Here is a 27651-nt window from a genome sequence, read left to right on the forward strand (position 1 = left end):
AAGGAAACCTTGAGAGAGCTGATGACTCAGCTGAAACCTGGCTTTGGACTGCAGCATCTCCCAGGAGAGGTGTTTACTCAGAGACCATTAGGAAAGACAAGAGAAGAACACAGCTTACAACAAAGTTTTCAAATGAGGATGAATGTGTTTATCAGTGGTCAGCGATGAACCTTTGATGTGCCTTGGAGGAGCAGAGATCTCATGCATAAAACATGACCGCTGTACAGGGCCCTGATCTGGAGTCATCATTAATGTGATGCATTTTGCATTTGCATCAAGGCACAACAAACCTGCTAGCGTTTATTCCAAAATACAGAAATAATCTTGCATCTAGTTCCCGGGACTACTCTGCTCACAACCTCCCTCATACAAAAACCATTTGACCGAAGAAATAAAGTGATTCAAGAAAGATATAAAGTATTCATAAGTGCACGTAGAAAAACAAGGAGTAACAACATGACAGTTTTCATATCTGGTAGAGTTACAGTTTTAGATTTTAAAAAGGTTTATGCATAATTTGTAACACGTTAGTGTTGCTAGACCTAAGACCCATTTGCTTTGTGCTGGGCTCTGTAGATACACAAGTGAAGGCAGAGATGAACTGAGAAGCTCATGTTATAAGAAGGTAAATAATACAAATAAATAAAGCAAAGCAAACCCTGGTAACTTTCCAGAATTAATCTGCAAATTGAAACTCTATCTTCCAGAAATAGTCTTTCTATGATTTGAGGGTTCCTTTCTTTTGAGCCTGATTGTTTGTCTTGATCTTTTCTGGAGACCGGGATGTACAACTGTTTCAACACTAACCCAAAGTGGCAGTCAACCACCCAACCAGCACAGATTATGCCTAATCAGCACTGTCCTAGATGATTTTTTTCCTCTCTTTCAGACAGAGAGCTTTATTAAAAACAACTCCTAAGCTCTGGAGTTGTATTAACAAACTGGCCAGGCAGCGGGTCACATTTTGGATGAGCTGTCACTGCAGAGTCCTCTCTGTGCTCTTGGCTAGTTGGCCTGGACAGCTGCTTGTGTTGCATGGCTGATTGATAGCATTTCTGCTTTGCCGTCTTCTGCACTTTTGCTCTCCTCTCATGGACAGTTTTTGTTCCTAAACAATGCTTCACCAGCCCTCCAGCAGGCAACTGGGATCAATAAAAGATCAGGGAGCTGATCCCTTCTTCAATGATTCCTCATAGGACTTTGTACTTGAAGCTTCCATGGGATCCAATAGTCCCAAGTGTTTGACCCAAGAGTTGACCCAAGAGTTCAAAGTGCACATCTGTAGATAATACAGGATATCATCAGTAGTCTTGAAGGGTAAGTAGTGTGTACAGACTCCAGGTCTGCAGTGGCTTTCCAGATCCCTTCCAGATGCAATCAGAATTTGCCATTTTGATCTTTCTCTTGCAGCTACAGTTAACTTGGCCGTGGTCTCATGACACACGGGTCAGTACCATGGCTGAGTATCCTGTGCTAATGCTCTTCCAATTTAGTAAAGCTGAGGCAAGAGGCTAAATGAAGAGGATTTGTCTACTGAAATTGCCAAAGGTTCTCACCGAATCAAATACTGTTATCTGTAATAATCTTCTCAGGTTTGTTGGCGTTTAGGCAAATTTTTTTAAAAACTTTTTCTTTTTGAGAAGTGTATTTCAAAAGTATGGGCAGTGTGACAGATTTCTTGATTCCTGTGGATTTAAGAGGGAAGGACAAGGATGGAAATATGATAGGGTAGAATTATAGCAGATGCAGGAGGAAGAGTGAAGGCATACATGTTGCTCTGGTGTTCATTTGCTTTCTTATGGGTGTTTTCATTGCCTCTTCCTATGCATAATAAGTGAAGAGGTATTAGAAATAGAAAAAATAGAAAGACAGTCAAAACAGGCATGCTGAGATGCTGCAAAATATGAGAAGGAAGCAAAGACACAAGCACATCCATCAAGAAATTAAAACTTTTTACAATGAATAAGGTAAAATTCTGGCACTGACTTCGGCTTGTCCAAGGTCCCTTTTGTGGGTGTGTAGCTATCTATGGCCTTGAATCTCAGCAATCAGAATGAGCATCACTGTTGGAAATCAGCTTTTCCACTTGCTTTAATAAAACCCATCTATTTTGTTATAGATAATGTTATTATGATTTAAGGGAATATCCAGCAAAGGATGATCTCCAAAAAAAAACTACAGTAGAGGTGTTTTTTAAAATTTCAAATCACTCATAATGGAACTGAACCAAGTGAAAGAAAAATGGCCCTAAATTTCTCTGTTTCTTTAAGAAATTTGCCAGTTCATGTAAAACATATAATTTTAGCCCTTCAAGATAGGTCTATGCCCTTTCCAATAAAATGGTAATTTTAAAGTGCTGATAATTCTGCTTACCTCAGGGTCTACGCCCAAGTGGAGAGCAGTGACGACTGGTGTTCCTCAGGAGTCAGCGTTGGAACTGGCGCTGTTTAACATCTTTGTTGGTGACATGGACAGTAGGATCGAGGCACCCTCAGCAAGTTCACTGACAACACTGAGCTGTGTGGTGCGGTGACACACTGAGGGAAGGGATGTGCCATCCAGAGGGACCTGGACAGGCTGGATGTGCAAACCTCATGGAGTTCAACAAGGCCAAGGGCAAGGTCCTGCCCATGGGTCAGGGCAATCCCAAGTACAAATGCAGGCTGGGTGAGGAGTGGATTGAGAGCAGCCCGAAGGAGAAGGGCTTGGGGGTGTTAGTGGATGGAAAACTGACTGTGAGCTATGAACATGTGCTTGCAGCCCAGAAAGCCACCCGTGTGCTGGGCTGCACCCAGAGCAGTGTGGGCAGCAGGGAGAGATTCTCCCCCTCTGCTCTGCTCTGTGAGACCCCCCTGCAGTGCTGGGTCCAGCTCTGGGGGCACCAACATCAGAAGGACACGGACCTGCTCGAGTGGGGCCAGGGGAGGCCACGAAAATGATCACAGGGCTGGAGCACCCCCCTGTGAGGACAGGCTGAGAGAGTTGGGGGGGTTCAGCTGGAGAAGAGAAGGCTCCGGGGAGACCTTAGAGCGGCCTCCCAGGACTGAAAGGGGCTACAGGAAAGGGGGGAGGGACTCTTTAGCAGGGGTGACGGTTTTAAACTGACAGAGGGGAGATTTAGATGAGATCTAAGGCAGAAATTCTTCCCTGTGAGGGGGGTGAGGCCCTGGCACAGGTTGCCCAGAGAAGCTGTAGCTGCCCCCTCCCTGGAAGGGTTCAAGGCCAGGTTGGACGGGGCTTTGGGCAACCTGGGCTAGTGGAAGGTGACCCTGCCTGTGGCAGGGGGTTTGAAACTAGGTGATCTTTAAGGTCCTTTCCAACCCAAGCCATTCTGTGATTCTATGGTATTCCCCTAAAAATACTGTTTGAGCTGTTTAAAATCTCAGAGTCTCATCTTTCCCAAAATGATATTTACAATACAGTGATTTCTTTGTGCTTGGAAGAATTATTCTTGATTTATTCTGATTGATTCTGATTCTGCTTTACATCTCATAATGTTAGAAATTGGTCTTTATTATTGGTAATTCTCCTGACAGTGTTGAGCTGATTCTTACTGCTGTTAACAGCCCAACATGTAACACATTAATGGTCCACAGATTTGCCTTAGGAAGGCCGACTAATGAACCAGTTGTTTATGGCTGGTAATGATTGATTTGTCAGTGATTATATTGCTTAATTCAACAGCCGCATGAATCAAAGATTACACTTCTTTCTTTTTAGGCTGTCACTTAAGCTTTAGTGCTCTTCACGGTAATGGGTGTTGAAGGGTGTTTATTGTGATGGCCTTTCTCCATGTTCCCTTCTTACAGTGCTGCCATAAACTATTTTTTAGTGCATGTGGCTATGAACATAAACAGTTGATGATTGAATTGTGCAGAGAAGGAAAAGGGCCCAGATATTAACCTCACCATGATAGCCAGCTTGGACACGGCACTACTCATTCTTGGAGCTCAGCCACAGGGTCAGGTTCAACATGATGCCATATGTCAGCTGAGCCAGATGAGCTGTCCATATGGGTGCGCATTTAGGCAGCAACAAATGGACTAATTCAACCTCTCTTGGGCTGCAGCAAAATGGGTTTAAACAAGTCAAATTACTCCATGGTGAAAGGCGCACCCTTGAGCAGCTCCTGAGGCTCAGCTGATGTGTGCTGACCTGTTTAGCCTCAAACACTCACTGAGGCTTCTTAGCAGCCAGCTACGTCAAAGATGCTTTACACAGCTTTGGCAGCATGAAGAGACCATAAAAGAGGTACGGATTATGAGTTTATGCAGTTTCAATCACTTTAAGGATCATTTCATTAAATAATTAAATGTTCATGGAGGGGCAAAGGGATCCCAGTGTAGCATCAGGTCAAGGAGACAAAACCAACCTGTATATTAACCAGTGAAAATCATGCCTCCAAAATGCCCCCAGTGACCACATTAGTCACCTCCCCAGCGACAGAGCTGCTGCAGAGCAGGGCTTCACAGCCCCAATCTGGTGGGGATGTTGGCATGCTCTTCCCCAGCTACACCCACCTCCAGAAGACCAAAGGCCCCAACCTCCATCTCCCTCTGTGCATTTGGGAAGAGTGGGGGCAGTGAGGATGGCCCTGCCTGCAAGGCACAGCTGCAGTGCATGCAGAATTGTGCTCAAGGGATGTGAGTACTTGGCATTAGAATCATAGAATCATTTAGGTTAGAAAAGACCCTTAAGATCATCGAGTCCAACAGTTAACCTCGCACTGTCACTAATCCACGTCCCTAAACACCATGTCTACACGTCTTTTAAATGCCTCCAAGGATGGTGACTCAACCGCTTCCCTGGGCAGCCTGTCCCAATGCTTGACATTCCTTTCCATGAAAAAATTTTTCCTAATATCCAATGTAAACCTGCCCTGGTGCAACTTGAGGCCATTTCCTTTTGTTCTATTGCTTGTTATGTGGGACAAGAGACTGACCCCCACCTCGTTACAACCTCATTTCAGGTAGTTGTAGAGAGTGATGAGGTCTCCCCTCAGCCTCCTTTTCTCCAGGCAAAACACCCCCAGTTCCCTCAGTTGCTCCTCATAGGACTTGTTCTCTAGACCCTTCACCAGCTTCCTTGCCCTTCTTTGGACGCGATAGTCTAAGGTTTCTGTTCTCATGCTGCTCTGCTTGCTGTGCTGCAGGCTGATAGAGCTGATTTCCATAAGGAACTGAGGTTAGTAAAGACACATTTCTGTTACTTCTTCATTTACAAGCATCTGGACTCATGGAAAAATAAGGACGTGTGAAGAGCAACAGCCCTGCAATCAACATCCCCTCCCAAACCTTCTCAGACTTGTTTCCCCATTACGAGCACAACACTGTTATACAGGGATGGTGCTGCAGAGCGGTCTCAACCTCTCACTCCAAAGAGAAGGACTGTCAAGAGCCTTTGGGAGAGCTAAATCTGTTCACATCTCCCTCAACCACCCCACGGAGGTTATACACAAGATTAAAAGAAGAGGACACACCCAGAATTTGAAAACTTTTCTTCACTGCTTTCAAAGGGCTTTGCCTCCTGGAAAGTATTACCCAAGTTTCATGACCAAATGTCATTAATTTTCCTCCACATGACTGTAGGCAAAGTGAAATGGTTTATTCACCTCTTTGACACACAGAAAAAGTCATTTATCTCTGATGCAGGTATATAAAAGACATTGCCACCTACATATCATCAAAATCTGATGTTCAAGTCCTTTTGGAAAATTTCTTTGCTGAAGTCTACAAAATAGCTTTTTCCCAGTACTGTATAAGCCCAGATATATAGCTGAAAATTCTCTTCACCAAAATAGAGACCACAATACTACCATTTCAGCTAGCCAGATTCAGTGAGTCTCTTCTCCACTGTCTCTAGACATATAATTGCAAGATGATTAATAGCACAGTAGAAAAGACAGATTCTTCATTCCCAGGGTAGCATAACCTCTCATACTTCAATTACACAAAAAAGACAAAATAAAAATGCTTTGGCTCCTATTACTTCACAGACCGATTTAACTGAAATGTTCATGAATTAGCTAGGACAGAATTGCTTTGGAGACAGCCTGTTTGTGGAAAAAAACCCAGTCTTGCAGGCTTTTTTTGCTAAAAATCCTCTTATGCCTATTTTGCAAACTTTCAGGTTGGATGCCACGTAGAATATTTGTAGAAAAAAGTTAATTTTAAAACAAAGTTTTAGCAACGATACCACCCTGACCAGTGATAACTGTTTGATAACATGATATCATTAGTGAAATCACTATTTTCTGAACAAATATAGATCTGGGAGTGAAATATTACATTTTCTCACTTGTTGCTTTGTTCTTGCCTCAGTAACACATGGCTTAGAAAACAAGGTTACACGTTTACAAACCTCAGAGGCATCTGATGAACTCACACTTCTCTCTGACCTGTTTCCCAAAGGAATATAACTGTAGACAGTTATAAGCTTAGCATACTCTTAAACTTGGAGACATGTCAGACAGTCTGGTGAATATATATATCCTTTGTTTTAAAGAGGAATGAGATAGCTTACAGGTCTGTGCATATAAACTTGTATATAAAATCAACCATTTTTTTTTTAAAAAAAAGATGTGTAATTATAGAGGAAATACTGGGAATGAATTGATACAAACTGCTGAAATGCTGTGCTCAAACCACAGATTAGTGATTTTTCTTTCCTAAACAAAATTAAGATTGCTTAAATTCAGAGAATTACATTAGGAACCCAATTTCAAGTTGGTTATTAAAACTTACTAGAATTACAGAGGGAAACAAATACCTCTCTTGCAGCTGTGCATTTTGGATCGGTACATACGAGAATTTGGACAGGGAGAGCGTTCAGGTGCTTCTTTAATGAGCTGTAAGCGAGCATGCACGATGCGCAGCCTGGGAATGCCAGGAGAAAAAATGATACCAGACGTGTGCAGTGGCAGAGTCCCATCTTGTTTTCTGCTCCACTTTCAGCTACATTTACTTCACAGTGACATTGCCTAGAGCAACTTTTAAAATTCCCCGCTGTTCTCACCCCCACTCAAACCCAAACTCATGCAGTACTGCAGCTCAGCTCCGTTTTGCAGTGAAGCGAATAATTCACCCTGCTATACGCAGCGGTATCAAATGAAAAACAGTTTTCAAGGCCAGCTCTGACCTAGGACTTACCAAAGTCTTAGATTACTTTGAATCACTTATGGGTGCATTTGTACCAAGTTTAGTTGGGGCCAGCAGTAAGACACCGTGTCCAATTTTAGTCATTTTAGCTTCAGAGAAGCCCACCCGACCTGCCTACACCAAATCCCACCTTTCTGTTTGTGCTTGAAAGGCAAAGGGGGAAGGCAGTAGTGTGCTGAAAGTCAACAGAGTGAGGCTGCATGAAAGCAGAAACAAAAAGAGAGAGAAAACAAAATACAATATATTAGAGATGCATGAACCAGAGGGACCAGTAGAGAAGGAAAGCTGGGGAGGTAGAGGGAGAGACAAGAGGCAGAAAATCAGCTGGAAGACAACCCAGGGAGAGCATAACCAGGAACAGAGCAGATCTGTTCTGGCAGTGACAGCACACTACATTATCCAGGGCATGAAAACAGTTCAGGCAAAAATATATGGAAAACCCAAAGGCAAGAAATGAGGAAAGCCTGAAGGATGTGCCCTGCTGCTATTTTAAAGGAGAATAAGACAAAAGAATGAAGTCCTGATCACATGGCAGTGTTAGATTGGATCCATGATACATTTCATTACTGCCAGGGCCCTAAGAGCACTAATATGCTTTAATGGCTCCCGATCAGCTACCGCCATGCTCATGTCCATGCCCAACCATGGACCATGGTGCTCCAGACCCTAGCCTGCAGATTGACTTCCCAGCTTGACCTTGGACATGCCCCATCACCACAAACCTGTCTGATGGTTTGTACTCTTGGTTAAACCTCACTTGTTGCCTTGTCTTTGCCTGACAATCACCAGACTGTCAAAAGGAGCTGTTGCTGTCACTGCTCTGCTCACCTGCCCCATATCATGGTGGGATGGGTCTGGGTGCTGAGCTCCCGCTATTCTGCACTTGGCTCCCCACCTTTAGGGAGCAGCCAGCCCCTGCTGCTCCCTGACATTGATGTATGAAAGGTCTGGGAGCTGCTCACCTCACCCCCATTGGACTTGGAGTTTGAAATTCCAGGTGTCTCTTTGCTCTGGTGGGTGTATCATTTTTCTTTGGCTTTCTCCCAAGCCAATGGGAGCTGTAAGCCTGGAAACAAGAAAACAGTGGAAAATATAATGTAAAACCACCTCTCCTGGAGTTAAGTACCAAAACCAGCCCTCTCTCAAAAATCACAGCAGATGGCATATACTTCTGTTACCCATGATCAAGTAGACATAGCATTTACCTTGAACCTGAAGACTTTTGGGGGTTTAAAACCTTTTGGCTACAAGGCTCTTCATACCTCCAGCTAAATCTCCTCTAATTTGCAGTTCAAGGCTCTCTAAAAGATGTCTTCTAACTAAATCAGTTAACGTGTGTGCAGCAGAAATCTCTGGGTACTGCAGGAGGCCAAGACCAATGAGCATGGGCAACCTGTGTTAAGAAACATCCTTCCAAGCTATGGCTTTGTTTCAGATCGACTCTGTAGAACTGGATCTATTAAGTTGAAGTAGTCTCTGCTCCCTGCATCTGGAAGCTTGCCTGGATGGAAACTCTCCTCTGCATCTCATTGAGCAACAACACAAAACAGTGAAACTGAAATAAACTTTTGTGGCTGTTCATTTCACCCTCTCCTTCTCCAAGAGAACCTGCAAAAAGACTGCATCACAGAAATCCTAAATTTGTGAAGTTCAAGGAAGGTGGGCAAGTTCTACTGAAGCCCCTACAGAATTTGACTGAGGAACCAAACTAAACTGAGAAGTGATTAACCATTGCCCATAGGTACAAAACTCCCACTTACCAACTAAATGAGCTCTCTCTTCGAGCACGTAGCTTCTCCATTGCTGAGATAGACATCATGGCTTTAGCCATCAATCCACACGCTTAAAATTCATTGACTTCTGCTGTGGAAATAGGACAGATAAAATATAGCCTTTGATTTTCAGGCTGTTTCCTTATTTTCCTAGGTCCCTGGAGCCCTTTCTCTAAAGCTTTTTGTTGTTGTTGTTTGGCTTGGGTTTTTTTGCATTACTGTTTCTCCAAAAGTCATTCTTTATTTAGAGAGGACTAAAACAAAAGACTGGAACCAATGTGGAAACAAACATCAAAGGGGTCACAAAGAGAAAGAGCACATGCTCCCTCCTGATCAGCAGGGGTACCACTCCTTTATTTCTCCTATTTTAGAAAAATACCTCTTTCATCTCTTTGACCACAGTCACTGAATGGAAACTTGTAAAATGTCACAGGGGTTTGTTTGGGTTTTGGCCCCCAACGCTGAAATGTTTGATGTCTAAAAATAACTTGTTTGTATCATGGAAAACAATGTCATCCAGGAAGTGCAAAAGCAAAGATGCAGATGAGGAGGGAAGGCCTGGGGTGTGAGGAAGCTGGGGTTTTGGCTTGGAGGCAGGAACATGTAAAGCACAGACATCTCATCCAAACCCTGAGCATCCAGGGCTGCCAGGCTGCTCATGCTGCAGAGCAAAGCCAGCTCTTTCTGAGTGCAGGAAGCAAAGGCAGTAGGGAAAGCAAGCTGGACTCCTCCTGTCCAAAACACAAGGGGAATTTTCCTTCTAACCCCATAGAGGCCTGGGAAGGATCCAGGCCTGCAGCCTTTCCTGGCTCTGTCTGAGCACTGGTGGTGTCAGACACCACAAATTCATCTGTCCCGGCACACAGCAATGGGAGCTGACCAAAACTGGGGAACTTAAAGTAAAGCTCAAAAAGCAACACAACTTCCATTTGTGAAAACTCAGTGACCGCCTACACAAAAGGTGAGGACTGCGCTCTCGTAGGGCAGCACTAGCAACGATCTATTTACATGGGTCCTCATTTTCCATCTACTAACCACATGGGTGGCTTGGTGACAGGGGTGACACAGTCCTGGAGACACGAGAGCCAATGGGGTACGTGTGCTCCCAGGTCTGGGAAGTACTTCTTGACCCAAGTCAAGGGCCCATTGCTTAAACACAGTTGTGATTAGTTTTTGGTAAGAGCTCACTTAGTTCCCCCAGCTTCCTCTGGCATCATCTCCCAACAAAAGGCTTCTGTCACATTATGTCTCACTTTTGAACTGAATCTTCACCAGAAAAGGTGCCCTCTATCCAGTCTCAGATCAGATCCAACCCCTAACCCATTCCAAGTCTGTATATAGGGCCAGTGGCGTCCAAAACACACTTAGTGAGCATTGTCTGCAGTTGAAAGAGCTCTAAGATCATGAGACTGCACTTTTTGCTCTTCATTGACACGCAGGAGCTGCAAGCTTGCTGCCATGTAAAGCACCAGACTCCAAGTTAATCACCAGTTTTAATTCATGTCTCTCTGTGTCACTGCATCAGCCCATTTGCTCGTACAGATAACATTTGTTATTTCTCTGAAGGCTCCATCTTCACCAAGAGCATGCCCGAGGGAAGCTTAGATACCGGACAATGAATAAAAATCCAGAGTAATGCTTGAATTGTGAAAATTCTGTGGAATTTTTCTTACTATCAAAGGAGGAGGGATAAAATCTGAAAGTAGGCTTATAGAGCTGTAAAAAAAGACAGTATTGGGCTATTCAAATACAAATTACTGCTAAATCCCAAGGAAAAAGGGATAAAACCAGGTACACTAGAACTAGATCTAATCAGCAATATCTAATTAAAACTCATATGTAAGGTTTCAATGGGCATTAGCGATGATTTCAACGCTTTCTGGCATTCAGGAGCTTTCATCAGTGTATCCTTGTGCATATGCAGAAATACACGTATATAAAAATCTACTGCATGTGCTACATGCACTAAGTACAGAGCAAGAACACAAGGATGTTAAATAATTCCAATCCATTGGATTAGCTCAGACAACTGGAACTTTTTCTTTTGTATCATTCCATCTAAATAAGATCAGTGTGGGGAGAGGGGTGGGAACAGGTTAGATTCATGGTTAAAGTAATGCTCAGAGCAGAATTACTCGGAGGACAAGCTCTGGGATCAGGACACTCAAAAGATGGCTGCATGGTGGGAGCGGTGACAAAAGAACAACCCTGATGAGGGTGCTTTGAACTTCTGCATGCTGGAAGTACCAGAAGTGCCTCTCTGCTTTCTGTCTTGATGACATTAATTTTATATAGTTTCATCTTTTCAGAGCTACGCACTCATGTTCTTAACAAAACTCCCGTTGTGTTTTATCATTTAAATCTATTAAGTCAATCTCAAAGCTGTTATCACATTTATGCTCCTGCGAGTCAGGCTGGAGATGGCACTAAGTGAATGGCAGGATTGTGCTGGAGGCGTCCAGGGCCAGGCAGGGGTTGGGTAAAGAGAGGAGAAGGGTCCAGCGGGAGCTGCGCTCTGAGCATGGGCACCAAACTGTCAACAAAACCAGGACCACAGCATGCCAAACATGGCACCTAGAATTAGGGGATGCTTTTCATTTTATCTCTTTTAGTCTCCGTTCTTTTTTTCATGTGGAGAGAAAAAATGTTTGTTTTCTCACCTCAGAGTTTCTTAAAAAAAACCACATCAATGAAGCACCTCGATCCTGTAGTAAGTGCTTGAGCCCTTACACCTCCGAGAAATTGTGACCCGTTTCCCATCTAGAGCCAGGTTTGAATTCTGCCCAGCAGATGAACACTGAAGCCACAGACTGTGTAAACAGCACAAAGAAAACCAGAGCACAGATGCTGAGTGAGAACTGCCACTTCTGTACCCTTCAGAGGGTCCTCAGTGGAGGAAAAATGGACCATGTCCTTAAATGTTGTGCCACAATTCATGTCCCTCAAGAGGAACAGATAAAAACCCTTAATTCTGCCCCTTGCTTCCTGAGGGACTCTCTGTGACCTCCACCAGTGGCTTTTAAAACAGCTTCTGGGTGGTACACATGCAGACATATAATCAAAGACTCCTAGTAACCCTGTCCGTCCTTTGCAAAAATAACATTTCCTTTATTTTCTGTTATTCACAAGGAGCTTGAACCAGCTGTCCTGCTCAGAGAATGAGCCCTGAGTCCCTACATAGCCACTGCTTTGTTTTCACAAGGCACAAAACTCATGGGCTGCAACAGGGAGAGTTACAGCCATTAGCTGCTTCTCCACAAAAGCCCGGCACAGAAAGCGTTAGAGCTCCAAGTCCTATTGATTTTACCAAGCGACTTGAAACAACAATTAACCTTTCTAACTATGCGCCTTTCTTTAAAACGCATCTCGGCTGCTTTTCAAAGTTTGCTTTTAAAAATTAATGAATCAATGCAATTTTACATCTATTGACCAATTTAAAATGTCAAGGTTGTGGTAGGAAAGAACACTAAAGAGATGCAGATCTTGTTATGCAGGCACAGGGGCACTGTTCTGTTGGACGCTTGGCTCTAAACACTCAGCTCTCAGCTTTGGTTCCTGTCTTTTTAAGTTTTATCTCCTTTAATTCTCTTTAGCGAACATAGTAGACATCATATGCATTTATAACACCTTGGAAAACATCCTGGTCTGATTTAGAAATGTGTGTGCTTATGTGCATTTCCAGTTACGGAGACGAAATCTGTCACACGCAGCATTTATTATTTAAACAGGGGCTCAGCACTTCGCTTTCATTCACGATATGAGCACAGCTACTTAAGGCTGAGCTCTACACCCTCCTCAGCAAACTCAAAGTCCGACCAAGATTCAGTCCTTACTTAGATCTCCATCTTGAACCAGCTTTTTTATTCCCTAACCACTCATTAACAGTGTACCAGAGATTTGTTGCACCTTTTCTTCTTTAATGTCTACAAGACGACAGGCACTTTGCGGAGAGAAGATAAAACACGGCTCACCCCAAAACCACTGCGGTATCTGAGCATGAAAGAAAGAAACCAACACAGGATATTCATGTCATTTTTAACACTTTTTTTTCCCCCCATAACAACATGTAGTTTCTGTCTACAGAGGTCTCCTTTGCTGAGGCTGCCAAAGACCTGATGCAATTATCTGCTGATTAACACGGGGCAACAAATCGGTTGGGTTTTTAACCACCTAGACAGAATGGCACAACCGAAATACCAAGATTACTCAAGGATAGAAGCACCTATCCACGCAGATTTGATGCCAGCAAATAGCTGCGTTTTAAGACTTCAAATTAGCTAAATTACTGTTCGCTACAGTGGTAGTTTGCTTGATTGAAAGTACAGAAACTACCACTACAGTAGTAGTTTCCTTAATTGAAAGTACAGACTGAAATTCTCAATAAAGTCCAGAGATCTCAGTCTCAGGACTACTGCATTGTGTTTATGTTGGTTAAAGTTGATAAGACAAAGGCAAAAAATAAAAAAAGTCCCCAGACTCCTCTCATTATTGTAAGGAACAATATCCACATTAGTGGTAATGAAATCACCACTTCAGATATCTATATTTTTTGAATTGAAATTAAAAAAAAAAAATTATGATCCAGTCAAACTTCACATAAGCCAGTGAAACGATCTCCAGAAATTCAGTGGAATGCAGATGAAGGCAAAGCAGCTTCCAAGAGGATTTTGTGATGTAAAAAGTCTCAAGCCTCCTCTCTTGCTCTGGTGAGACTCCAGATCTTTCCTCTGGAAAGATTTCCTCTCATCCTCTCATTTCCCTCTGATCTCTGCAAGTGTCATCCTTCCCTTAGCTGCTTTCTCCCTCTCCACAGGAGCTGCAAGGGACATCCCTGTCCCAGTCACACCTGCCTGGTGGACCGGTGAGCCTTGCTGAGAGGGAACCGAGCATCCTCAGTGAGCAAACACCCTTCAGAGACAAGGAAATCGCACACAAAAAAATAATTTTTTTCTTCCAAAGTCATAACACATTAGCCACATGCAAGTGGCTTTTCCTGAAGACCATGAACCCAAATCTCTAAGAGAGGACCTACCAGACTTGAACTTACATCCTGAAGGCCTGAGAAGATTAAGTTCTTTCCAATTAAATTTCCTCTCAAAATAAGCAGTACTGTTATTTTAATAGAGATTAAACAAAATATTTCCCTCTAGGCTCATTCCTGTACCCCAGAAACAGCAGAGGGATGTCCAACTGGAGGCAGCAGCACTGGCCAGAAGCACCCTGCTTCTACCTGGTGGCCTCCACAAGGTGTGCAGGATACTGTGCAGAGGATACAGCCTCCACACACTGCTCTGGGTTTCCTAAAAAAACGTCTGGCTGCCTCAAAATATAAGGAAATGAAAAACTTAGGCTTCAGAATGGGGGAAAAAAGTCTGCATGCATCTTAATAACAGGCTAAAGTGGCTTATAATTAGCTCATGCTAAGCACTGATGAAGGAAAAACTTAAAGGAAAAGGAACACTGAATTTTAAATTAATTAAGGTGATAGGAATGATCTGCATTTACTTGTCCTATAGATTAGTTTGCTGACTATTTTTTTTTTTTTTCCTGGAGGGCCTTTTAATTATGCATAGAAATCTCATCAAATACAGATGAAGAAGGTCAGAACAATTAGTATAAAACAAACACTTCAGCATAATGCACCATAATGATTATTTTCGCAACAATCAGTTAGCAAGCTCCAAGAACGTTTGATGCATTTTAAACCAAGTCATTATCAGATTTTTCCAAATAATCATAACAACAGTTCAGCAAATCACAAAGCTAAGATCCTGTGTAAGGCCGTATTCTTTTAACTAGCTGTTCCCGCAGCATCAAATTTATTTCAGAGACTAGTCTCACTGCAGAAGCTGCAACTTGGCACAAACCACGCTCAGAAAAGAGATATATGAGGGTAAAGTAAATTGGTACTAATGTATGGATTTAGTTTACTGTTGCTGCCATTCTCCAATCTTTATGAGCCATCTCAAGTCCAAAAACTTCACATTTCAATCCATGTTTTTGTGGCATTACAGCTGCTCACATAAACCTGGTGTGGCAAGGTTCTGATCCTGGAGGACCTTCTGATCCTGGAGGCAGAAAGCCATGGCAGGTCCATACCATAAGCAGGGGCTGCTCAGCTCAGGCCCAGCTCTCTGCAGCGCCCAGGAGCCTGTCTGCTCTCAAGCTGTAGTCACACAGTGAGGTACAAACATCATTTGCAAACACTAAAGATGACATTTCTTTGCTCTTATTTTGGGATAATCTTCTACTATGAGATCTAGGTCAAACTGCTGCAAAACTAAATTTCCTCATGTGGGAATTTTGGCCTTTCTAGGGCTCGGTTGCCCACCTGGACAAATAATTTAAAATCTCTGCCATCCCTGCCTGCCTTCATCCAGTGCATCCAAGTTTCAAATGGGGCAGTTAAACAAGTAACAGCAAGAAGGAAAAATAAGAAGCAGGACTGGAAAATGTTTCAGGGTTAACCTAAGTCTTACCTTCACCAACTTTATGCTCAGTATTGCTGGAGACAGGAGCCCTCAGCCTGTGTTAATGAGAAACTGTGTTCCTAAAAGGTTTGTCAGGTTGCAGGCTGTCAAGTTTTAGATCATTTTTAAGGAATGGTCATGGTTGTTTTGCTGCAAGCTGCCTGACTGCCACGGTCTCTAGCACAGCTAACACAACAGCAGTTCTTCTCCTGGTCGCAGCTCCTTTTCCATAGACGCACCATTGCTGTCCATGATGGTTCTTGAAGCTCTGCATTTGACACCACCCTGATGGTTCTTGAAGCTCTGCATTTGACACCACCCTGATGGTTCTTGAAGCTCTGCATTTGACACCACCCTGATGGTTCTTGAAGCTCTGCATTTGACACCACCCTGATGGTTCTTGAAGCTCTACATTTGACACCACCCTGATGGTTCTTGAAGCTCTGCATTTGACACCACCCTGATGGTTCTTGAAGCTCTGCATTTGACACCACCCTGATGGTTCTTGAAGCTCTACATTTGACACCACCCTGATGATTCTTGAAGCTCTACATTTGACACCACCCTGATGATTCTTGAAGCTCTACATTTGACACCACCCTGATGATTCTTGAAGCTCTGCATTTGACACTACCCTGATGGTTCTTGAAGCTCTGCATTTGACACCACCCTGATGGTTCTTGAAGCTCTACATTTGACACCACCCTGATGGTTCTTGAAGCTCTGCATTTGACACCACCCTGCTGTAGAGGCATCTTCTTGTCCATGGGAAGCACTCAGCAGATCGGTGGTGACTAGGGAGAAACATACATAGAGATCTCATGCAATAAAACCCCAGACAGAGGATTTCAGACATGACAAGTATCAGGGAGACCTTGGAAATGGAGTCAAACCTCCCTAGCTGGAAAGCAAGTCGACATCTACTTTTGTGCCGTGCTGAATTAAGGGCATGCAGACCGGGGAACGGCTATGAAAACTGCCTCAGCTTTTCCTGTCAAAACATGGTTTCACTAAACTGGAGAACCACAATATTGCAGCTGGCAGTTCAGTGGCTTTTCCTAATGACACACAAACCCCTCTTGACCTCCCACCACAACCATTACCTCCCCCTGACACTCACGGTGCTGCAGGTGATGTACTTGGTGCTTGGGCATTGTATAAAAACTATTTCCCTGGAGGAACCAGGGTGTTTTTAATGCCTGGATGTCTGAAGTCTGTGTGGTGGGCTTGAGCTGTGCATGTGTGGGATCCATCACTGGTACTGCAAGGCTGGTGGGTGCACAGGAGTCGCTGAACATTAGAAGAAACAAGAAAACTTGCCAGGGAGGCAACTTCCCCTTTCGCTCCCCACCCACTTACCATGCACACAGGATGTATTTCAAATACCTGAGAATAACAAGGGAAAATGTTTCTGCGATTCAAAGTAAATGGGTGTTTGTACGTTATTAGTGTTAGAGGAATGACCTTTTTGTACAGCAGTGTTAAGAGCGAGATTGTGCCTTAAGGGTCTACTTCAGAGTGTACTGGGAGTTAATGGGAGTCTGTCCATTAGCTGTAAGGGATTGCATTAGGCCTTTCCAACCAGGGCTGTGCATTGAAAAAGTGAGGAGGACAGGGGATGGAGGGAGGGAGGGAAGGAGAAGGAGGGAGTACATGTGTGGATGCTACTTGGACACAGCCCCATCCCTGTGTGCTGCGGTCACCAGAATACCTGATACTTGTGTTGCCTGGTTTTGGAAATGTCCGAGTGCCTGGATGTTTGGAAAGCTGCAGTTGCCATTGCCTACATGTTTATCCCAGTCACCTATTTGTGAACTGCCTCCTATGACTTTTTATAGTTTATACAGTCTTGGAAGAGTTTGGAATTTATTAGTGATGTATGCTCCATTAATAGCAAGTCACCAGAGAAAATGTAAATAATTTTTCAAATGGATGCTGTAAATCTCTTTGATTAAGTCCATAGTTAAATTTTGGGAATGAGCTTATACTCTTGCTTATAACTGGTTCATTAGCCTTTATCTTGACTTTCATTAACCAAAACACCATGGTGACGGTTTTCTTAAACAAAGAGAATAAAGCAACTGCCTACTTCTCTGCACAGTGTCCGAGAGGGGGCCAGCCATTAATCCATCACCCGTGCTTCATAGGAAGGGCAAAATCTTCTTGACCAATTACTTATAAAATATATGACATTCGCTGTGTAGTTTCCCTCGCTTCTGGAAATCTGAATGGTCCCTGCAGCCCCTGTTCTTTCTTTCTGTGCCCCTCGTGCTCCCTCCTGAACTCCACCTCTGAGTCTGGCTGCCGTCCCTCACCTTTGCATCTCCTTGACTATGAGCAATAACAGGTAGCAATTCACATATCAAACCTGGCTGGTACCTGCTCAAAGATAATGTACAGCCTTCAGCTTGGAAGACCTGTGTCCTTTCCAGAAGACATGGTATAAAGAATACTTTGGGGATCTAAAGCTGAATCACAATTTCCACGAACAAACAAAGCATCAGAGACGTTCACGTTGCACTACGGAATGTGCAGCTCCACCAGACCCCAGGAAAAGTCTTAGCAAGTACCTTCTTTCCACAAACACAACATACTCCTACTCTCAGAAATGCAGCATAACACAGATGATTTCTGATCTGCATTATGTGCAGTACACAGTCAACAGCAAATAATTTAGGCCTCCTTTAATGCTCTTTACTATCAAGAAGATTCCTGTGAAGTACAGTAGGAATCAGCTTGGAGAGTGACACAGCAGCTCACAAACCAGACCACCCTTGCGGACACCAAGTCATTCCCAAAGTGTCAACACTCTCCATGTTTCATAAATGGTCTCTCCCCTTGCTCCAATTTCCTTCTGACCCAGAACTGATCCTGAACTTTAATTGGTGGAAGTTTAGTCACCCACATTATACCTGCCTGGATGACTTGACACAACCAGCCATGTAACAAGCAGATTTTTATTAATACAAATAGTACTTAAAGCACAATCCACCAGCTATACAGCTTGATAATGATTCTGACCTTGCTGAGAACTCATTACTTTTCCCCCTAAAACATTTAGTGGCAGTAAATCTCACACAGCCAACATCTGGCAGAAGTACAGCTCTTCAAGCTTAGAGACTGAACAATGTGCCTATTCCTCTACTTATGTCTGTAGAGGTAGACTTTGTGTATATATAAAATACATATATATATACACACATATATGTGTGTGTACTGTAGATTATGTGTATATATATAAAACTAAATCAGGAAAGGAACTAATGTACTTGTTACATGCTGACCTATCACCAACAGCTATACCTGTAAATGTAAACGCTGTGCTCATTGCTTCAGAAGATAAATTTTATAGACAAGCTCCCTGGGTTAATACCTATACCACATTCTTTTCTTATATTCTTGGCATGGGTTTTGTCTCCAGATCTCAGCCAGCTCATTGCTTTGCTTGTTATTTTTGAAATACAATAACGAGAACACTGAAGGAAAGGTGAGCAGAGGACACTGACAGCTACTGAACTGTGCATTGAGGAAGTGATCAATCCAGGTTTGGTCCACTTAATTTTCAGCCAACATAACGAGAACATTTGTTTTGCTTTTCTTTTTAGTTTTGTTGTCAAGGATACAACCATATCCTCTATGTCAGAAGATGAATCTGTTATGAAGAACTACTTTTCATTGGCATTTACTCAATCAAACTTGACATGAAGGCAGCATCTGTCCAATAATTTTTTACTCAAAGTAAAGTCATTATTTATAATATCTAGCTCAACAACAAAAGCCATAAATCTTTCTGAAAGCCAGCTAGAGTGACATTGAATGCTACTTATTTTTTGTCTGAGAAATGTCAGAAGGAAGGGCTCTATAGTGGTCACGCACTGATATATTCTCTTATGATTGAGGTGAAGGGTTCAAATGCAGCATAGACAACAAGGGAGAGAATAAGTTTGACGATCTGCATGCACAGGACCACCATAAATGGGGCTACTTAAACTCACAATGAAGAGGTAGGATGGTCGTACTCAGCCTGTAAGCAGCACCTCCGTCACGCAGGCTGCGTATCCAAGCCCAAACACTCTTGTTTCATCAGCTACATCCTATAATGAGGTACATTACACAGTGCATCTTCCCAAATTTATGTACATTATTGCAAGCTGCTTCTGCTTAAAAAACAAACCCCGTCTACGGGCTCTGCCCAGCACAATGCACTAAGGATATATCAGCTACGCACGCAGCAGAGCTATAATCTTTCCATCATTCATTGACCACTTGTTTGAAAATGAAAATATTAGCTCTTCACCCCCTGCTCTCTTTTGAAGCACAAATTGGGATCTAAGAAGAGGTTTTATGGTCAATATGTGGCTTGGGCAGCATTTAACCCTCTTGCTCCCACAGTGACAGCACAGGGAGGCTGATGTACTGTCAAGACTTTTTTGCACAAAAGCATGGCTTTTGAGGCAGTTTCTCTCCACACCAGCAATGATTGAGATCTTTTCATCCTTAAGCAGTTCAGAAAAGCACTGACAGTAGAATTTATCAAAAATATATCTTGCTAGCCAAACCTGATTGTCTTTTTCAATAGACTTATCAAAGAAGATTCAAGGAATCTGTATTATATCTGGAGTGAAGTGGCAGATACTGTCTCAGAGAAATTCTACCTTGAAAACTAATTAAATAGGCTTAGATAGAGGCACTTTCATGTGGGCTGGAAATTAATTGAACAGCAGCATACAAAAGTTAATGATGAATATTAATGTGCTGAGTTGGTGGCAGTATCTAATAGGGTGAGATTTTTATCCACTGTGGACAGGGAAATATTGCAGAAAGACATTAAGACCCATGTGATTTCAATTAAGAAAAAATCAGGTTAATACACACATAGGCTTGGAAGGAAACACATTCAGCAGAAGTGTGAACTTTTAAAGCAAGTGGAGATACGCTTACCATGAGCTGCCAGGACACAGCAGGAGATGTTCAGAGCACTGACCATCCACGGGTCCCGTCTCTCCTTCACTTGTGGCCATGTGCTGTCCACACCGTTGAAACCAGAACTGCTGAGAAGGAGTTTGGGGTGTCCTGGGGACCCCACGGGCACCGTGTCCACACTGCAGCCTGGAGGCATGCAAATGACAGGTGAAACCTCAGTTTGCAGATGGGGTTGTGAGGCACTGTAGGGGTTCAGAGGCACCACTCCTTCATCTTTTCGTTCAATGCGATGCACCTGGTTATGCCTCACATAAATGATTAATGTAAAACATAAATACACGTTCTTCATGACGGAAGCTATAGTCAACTATTTCCCCTTCTTCAGAAGCTATTAAAGAAAAACACAAGACTCAAACTTGTTTCTGTTTCACTCAAGGGTTTTTCTTCAGTTACTCACCTCTGCATTATCACATGCACATACGTAAGATTTCATTGAATCAATTCTAGGACATTTAAAAATTATGGTATGAGAAGAAGTTCCATTTCACTATTTTGCTTTAAAAACTTATAGGTCAGTGCACACTTGAGTGCAGAAACCTTCATCCCTCAAAGGTAACTGTCACAAAACACTTGAAACCTTATCCTGGAAGGTCTGGTGACACTGATTGCCTGGGAGGGGTGGGATTTCTGAGAGACTTCACAGGCGGTGGCAGTCTCAGGTTGCAATTAATTTTGCAGAATGTGGGCAATTCCCACCTATGAATCAGTAGCTGGAGAACATGCCTGGCCTTGCCAGGACAGCAGCTCTTAGCTGAGCTCTTAGCTGTCCTCTTCAGTAACACCTCATATACACAAATGTTCTATTTTCTATAAAGTGAATAGCAATAAGCTCCCAGAGCTACCACTGTAAGTCTCAGACTTGGTTTGTGTGAGTAAGGTGTAGCACAGGAGTCTCAGGGTTGCACTCAGCAGCCCATCACCGCAGTATCTGTCATGGTATGGGCCATCTCTGGGGAGATGCTTGGACTGGGCACACAAAGGATAGCCTAAGGAGCATGACCTGCACAACATTTTTCCATCTAGAAATGTCCTCAGATCAACTGAGCTGCGCTTGGACTACATTAATAAAAAATTGGCCAAGTGCTGCTCTTAAAGTATGCGCTCATATGTCTGCTTGGCCAGAAAGACTGTGTCTTTCCTTACTGCAAACACTGGTGGAATAACTAAACTGCTCTCAAGGCTTTTCTGCCCTAAGACAAGCACACACATTATGGGAAGGTATGAGAAACACTATGGCCAGAGATACACAGAGACAGCCCAGAGACACTTGCATTCATTTTGAAGTTGTTCCAGTAAATTGGAAAGAGCAGTTTAGGTAATAATTAAAGATCAGAGCAGTTTCTTTGGCAGAAGACGAAGGAAATAAAACAGGGCCACAAGACTCATCTGTTCTCCAAACTGTTGAGCCTTTTCTTTAAGCCAAGATTTGTAAAGGGAAAATATTCAGGAGTTCAGAAACCTGCAGTTGGGAAATAAAAATTTTGCATCTTTTGGGTTGTGCTGGTACTACTATGGCTGAAAAGCAGAAGCTTATTCCAGTGGTGTGAATAACATGCAGTGATCACTTATACATGGTAAAAAAAGTAAGTTAGCTTTCAGTTAAACACAAATCAGGCAGTTGGTGGAAGCTTAGAATAATTTTCTAGAGCTGTCTGAAAACAAGAATGTGATTTCTCAGAAAAAAAACCAACAAAAACTCCCCCAAAATTACCATTTGCTTTTGTCTGAGCCCAAAGACAACCTAGGTCTCCTGGAACTCCTCATCCAGCATGGACAAGGTTCTCAGCTGAGAGGTGGAAATGTGGCAGCATGGTCCCTGAATCTGCTGGGAAAAAATACTGAGGGTAGTAAGGGAGGAGTGAAAGTCTCCAGAGCAGCTCTGGGCTGCACAGTGAGAGCAGGTTTGCTGCCGAATGGTTTTTGCTTGAAAACCTGGTGTTTTGCATACCTCCATTTGCTAGTTAGGCACATGATGGTACTCCAGTCTGCTTTGGCACACCTCTGGTGTTTAATGTCTTTAAATATTGACAGATGGATCATTACCTCCTGTTACTCAGTGAAAGCCGGGAGCATAATGCTAAGCTGATTAAAAGAAAGGGGATCACCAGTTAAATCCATTTCTTCCTGACTTCTAAACGTGGAAGTACCTTCTCATTGTTTAAGGGATATATTTTTGTAAAAGATCTGGCTCCTGAACTAGCAGTACAAACACTCCCTGGATGCTCTTTCAAGGAGCAGACTTTCTTCTTATTCTACTCAAAGAGATTTTCCCCCCTCCCTATCCTGCTGTGTAAAAAGAGCATTTTTTTGTCTCACCTTGCAAAAGAAAGAATCAATTTTGTTCTTTCATTGGAAAAAAAAAGAAAAAGAATAATCGACAAAGCCTGCTACTTAAAAGGAAAATTGTTTAGCACCTCAAGGTCCAAACTTAGAGCAAACCATGTTGTCCAAACCATTGCCTCTGCCCAGACTGGTTATTGATCTGAAGAGACAAAAGGGAAACACAGGCACTGAGAAATAAAGAGGCTGTTTGAGCCTCACCCAGCAGGTAAGTGGCAAAGCCAAGAAGAGCAGCCAGCGCTTCTCCCTCTATCATGTTGTTCCTTGTTCCCTGGACCAGATCAAAAAGGTATTTAATCTGGGTTTTTAGAAGCCTTTATTTTTATGCCTCAGAAAACACTGATCAGTTGTAAGGTTGTGAGCCTAGAAGTGCCGCTGAAACGATGTCCTGACCTCAGAAAGGGAGATGCAAGGGGAAAATTTGGGAACTATTAATTTTCTTTTCCTATTCACATGTCAATATTATACCTGCAGCTGATCATAAGATTCTGCTGTAATCAAGTACATTTTGAGGGTAAATACACCTTAAACTGGAAGTTTACATCTGTTGATCTCTGTAGTGGACTCTATTAGGCCTGAAGTGCTGAGCTTGGCCAGTGCTTGTGCTCTGCTCTGTGAGCAAACACCTTTTCACAGACATTAGTATATCCCTAACTGTTTGCAGGGTTGCTCCACTGTTAATTCACCCAATAAAGATTATCAAACAGAAATCTCAATTCTTTTTAAACTGGAAGCTTATAGAGTACAGGTAAATGAAGATGGAAAACAAGTCAAGGGAAACGAAAATTAACATCAGTCTTCTATGAACGTACAGGCATGAATATGTATGATACATTATAGATTTGACTGACGAATGACCCGTAACTCATCAGAAGTAATGGCTTACACTGAGTAATGGAGGTTCCTCTTTCAAGATGAAACATTAGTCACTTAATGCTTTCCACATCGCACTGCAAAAAAACCTTTTGGTTATTTAACTTAAGTACTGTTTTCTTTATAAGAATTTCAAAAAAACTCTTCCTGGTTTAAAAATGGTGCCCCATTAGTCAAAATAGATACTCCAGCCCCTATTTCCTTGCATCATCTTTGGCTTTGCTGTCATTGATTTGTCAGTGTTTGGCAGTTCTTTGTTCAAAGCAGGGGAAGGGGGCCTGTTCCCTTTTAACCAGGAGAGAGATCAGAAATAAAGAAGGTCCCTTCACTCAGGCAGAGATGAAGAATGAGCTCAGCCAAAGGAGTGAGGATATTGCTAAGACCCAATTAATACTGTGAGTGACATTGCTCTCTTTAGCCTCGTGGAATTTTGTGGACACACAAAGGATGATCAAACAATGGCATTGCCTGGTGCGTTATATACATTTAAGAAGTTGCAGGTTTTTTCACCCATATTCAGCCACATGCACATTTTGTTTTACTGCAGTGGCTCAGGCAGAACAAGGAACCCAGAACTGCCTGGGGCTCTGCAAAACAACGGCTTGGATCAGTGATCAGTAGTAGAGATGGCTCCTGCAGACTTGGTCAGCACTGGGAATTGGTCAGATCCAGACTTGTTTTTTCTGATCAAGAAGTATATAGGAATTTTGCCCATGCAAAACCTTAATGAAATATGATGCATTTTTCTGTGTTTGCTCTGGAAAACAACGACTGTCCCACAGATATTTCCTAAACAATTCAAGTTTTGGCATTTTAATTTAATGTTTATCTGTCTATTTACCCATTAACTTTACATAAAGCTATCCACGTCACCCTGTCTGCCCACCACCCACCATTACCAATGCTTCAAAGCAAATATCACGCTCCTCTTGAGCTGTCAGAGGAGAAAAACAGGCAGAGAGCTGGGGTGTCTCCTGCCTTCTCCATGCTCCTGAGCTGCTCATGAATTCTTCCCTTCTAAACTATTATGTTCAAGCTAGAAGATATAAAAAAGGTCGTGTGTTGTCACTACCATTCATTAAGTAAAATTGATTTTGTAAAGGTAATTTTGCTGAGGAATTCACCAAAAATTGACGAAAATGTCATCTGAGGTCACCTTTTCTACGCAGGTTTACAAAGCTGCACTGGAAAACCAACCGCATAATGGTTTATGCTGCATTGTATCGCATTTGCTATTTGATGGTCTGGTAACACTTTAATAGTCTTGAATGAGCATTTAATTTAGATTTAATAGGGCAGCTTCTCTGTGGTAATTAAATATCAATTGATTGTTAAAAGAGCACTTGCTAGATTAAATATATAAGAGATAAACCTGGTTTGCTATATAATTAACTCAAAACACAACAATAAAAGTGTGATTAAATTTCTAGAACACAGAACTTGTAAAAAAGTTTTTCAAGTCGGTGGACATGAGAGGAATTAAATAAAAATGATGTTAAAAATTGTGTTTAATAATGATACTAAGAGCTATTAATTAGTTTGGTTAACTATTGATGATTTTGACCTTTGAGGTAGAGATCCCTTTGAGATGAAAATCAAACAATAAAAGTGACTGTTCCCACTAGCCATGCATAGTATCAAGAGACAGTTTTCTTCAAACAGGTATAGAAAAAATGTCAGGCATCTAATGTAATTTTAATGTTTTTTTCCTACATTAATAGTGTTTATCGTATCTGCACTTTAAAAATTCAGTCTTTTAAATATTTAACTTCACCATAATTTGCAAACAGGTAATTAATCCCCATTCTATTTTTCTTTTAGTTGCTTTTGCCATTAGTCTTGGAGATTTTTTTTAATAGGGTCAGACTTTTAAAAATGGAACAACCAACAGAACCAGGCAGAGCAATGGTTTTGACTGTTAACCATGAAAAGCCATTCGTGTGCAGAACATTAATCCTACATCAGAATCAGCCTCCACCGAGCTAGCTAGAGGAATACTAAAACATAAATAATGCAAGCACCTTAGAAATTCATCTCAAAGCATGTTCATATGGCTGGTATTGCTCTAAACTTCCATGGCACGTGTAAGTCTCCTCACTACTAAATTAAGATATTTTCTTAATACGAGACATCACCAGGACTCTCTTTCGCAACTATGCTGTCCACACGCATCTTGCAATAGGCCTATAAAGCAGTGATCGTGCTTGCAACACACTTTCCTCCCCAGCATGTGCTGCACACCAAAACCAAACGATAACACAGCAGAATATTAATGTATTTTGTTCTGTCCTGGGTCCCTGACACAGACAGCGTGACCCACTGCCTACCAGGCAGCTTCAGTCATTTTTCTTCTATTTGAATTTAAGGAGGCAAATTTTTTTCAACAAATGTCATTTAAAATAAAGCAGCTGTGATCCCATTCTGGGATGCCCCCCTTGACTTAGTTGCATGTTTGGCGGGACACGGGGTAAGCAGGGCAGAGCAACACCTGTTTCTGCTTTCCATGACCTTCACAGATGGGTCTTGCTTGCTTTTGTTGCATGCAAAACCTGACTGGTTTCATGGCAAGAAACCCCAGATGCAGGCTTAAGCACACTGAAAATTTTATTTATTTATGGGTGGGGCTTCTTCATTTTCCCTGAAACTACCTGTCAAAACCATTCTAGGTGTTTGAGAAACAAAGTAAAACCAGGATTATTTTTTTTTTGAAAGTCAACTCTTTGCCAAAAAATGCCCAAGATGGGTGTGTTTTATGCAATGGAAATAGACTTGCTAATAGCAGGAACGTCTTCTGGGCTGCTGGTGCAGTGTGCGAAGGATGGCAGAAGCAGGAAGAAAGCTGAGATGGGGAAATGAGACATTAATGACAGCTCTTGTCACACGGCCCCTTCGGGTGCTGTGAATTTGGGAAGGTGGGTGGGACTCCCTTTTAATTCACATTTTTTCCACTGAACATGAGAGAAATACAGGTTAAAAAATAACTCCATCAAAAGGACTGCTGAGCAGCGGTAAGCGCAGAGAGGACAGCCTCTTCAATCACACCGTTTGCTTTTTGTCCAGGTAGTGCTTTCTGATGAGACCAGGTAGAAATGAAGTGGAACATGATAAGTTTTCTCACAGCCGCCATACCCGGGCCAGAGACCTCCAGATTTATTTATGTTTTAGAGGTGTAACAAGCCCGCGTTTACAGCACACTGGAGCCAGCTTGGAGGCCACAGATAGAAGCAGCCTTACCTGCAGGCTGACTTTTATTAGAGTTTGAAAAGCCAGTGAGCAGGGAGCCGGGAAGCAAGTATAACTGCCTAAGAGACGACGGCACATTTCAGAACACAGTGAAAATAATGGAGCAAATCCATCACTGCTCGAGGTCTGCCGGCACCGGCAGCTCTTGCTCCTCGGTCCCCATCTGTTCCCAGTGGAAATGTGCTTTTAGGAGTATTTGCATGGCTGGGATGTTTGAGGGGAGTCGAGCACAGTGGAAAAATATGGTAAATGTTGGTATATCAGAGGGCTGGCTGCAGGCAGACACGGCAGTGCCTGATTTACAGTGCAGCGCGTTTCAGTGTGTGTGTGCCCGTGCTGCACACCCGCCTCCTGTGCACCGCTCTACCTGCTGGCTGTGCTGGAGAGGACCAAACCATCAACCGCATCTCTTTGTTACTGTTAACCAGCCATCAGGAAGGCAAGATTTAAAGAGATCACTTTTATTTTGGCCAAAATACCCAGGAGTAAAGAGACGGTTTTTAGAACTCCTGCTACACAGAATCATCTAGGTTGGAAAAGACCTTGAAGATCATCTAGTCCAACCATTAAGGGGGCTTTACAAAGAGGGATAAAGCATCCCAGTATCTTTCTTTCTAGTGAAAAATGTGCTTGGTCCAACCAATCCCTGAAAACCTGGCCCTTTAGCACACACACTCTTAGGGCAAGGAGCGTCTCTCTCTACAGACTTGCACATCTGCTGCCACGGTGAAGCCCTAAACTGGATAAAGCTTCTGAACTCTAATATATAAACATTGAATAAAACCCCAGAAATCTTCATTAAGATCAAAAATG

This window comes from Strix uralensis, chromosome 4 (genome assembly GCF_047716275.1).
Source record: "Strix uralensis isolate ZFMK-TIS-50842 chromosome 4, bStrUra1, whole genome shotgun sequence".
Lineage (NCBI taxonomy): Eukaryota > Metazoa > Chordata > Aves > Strigiformes > Strigidae > Strix > Strix uralensis.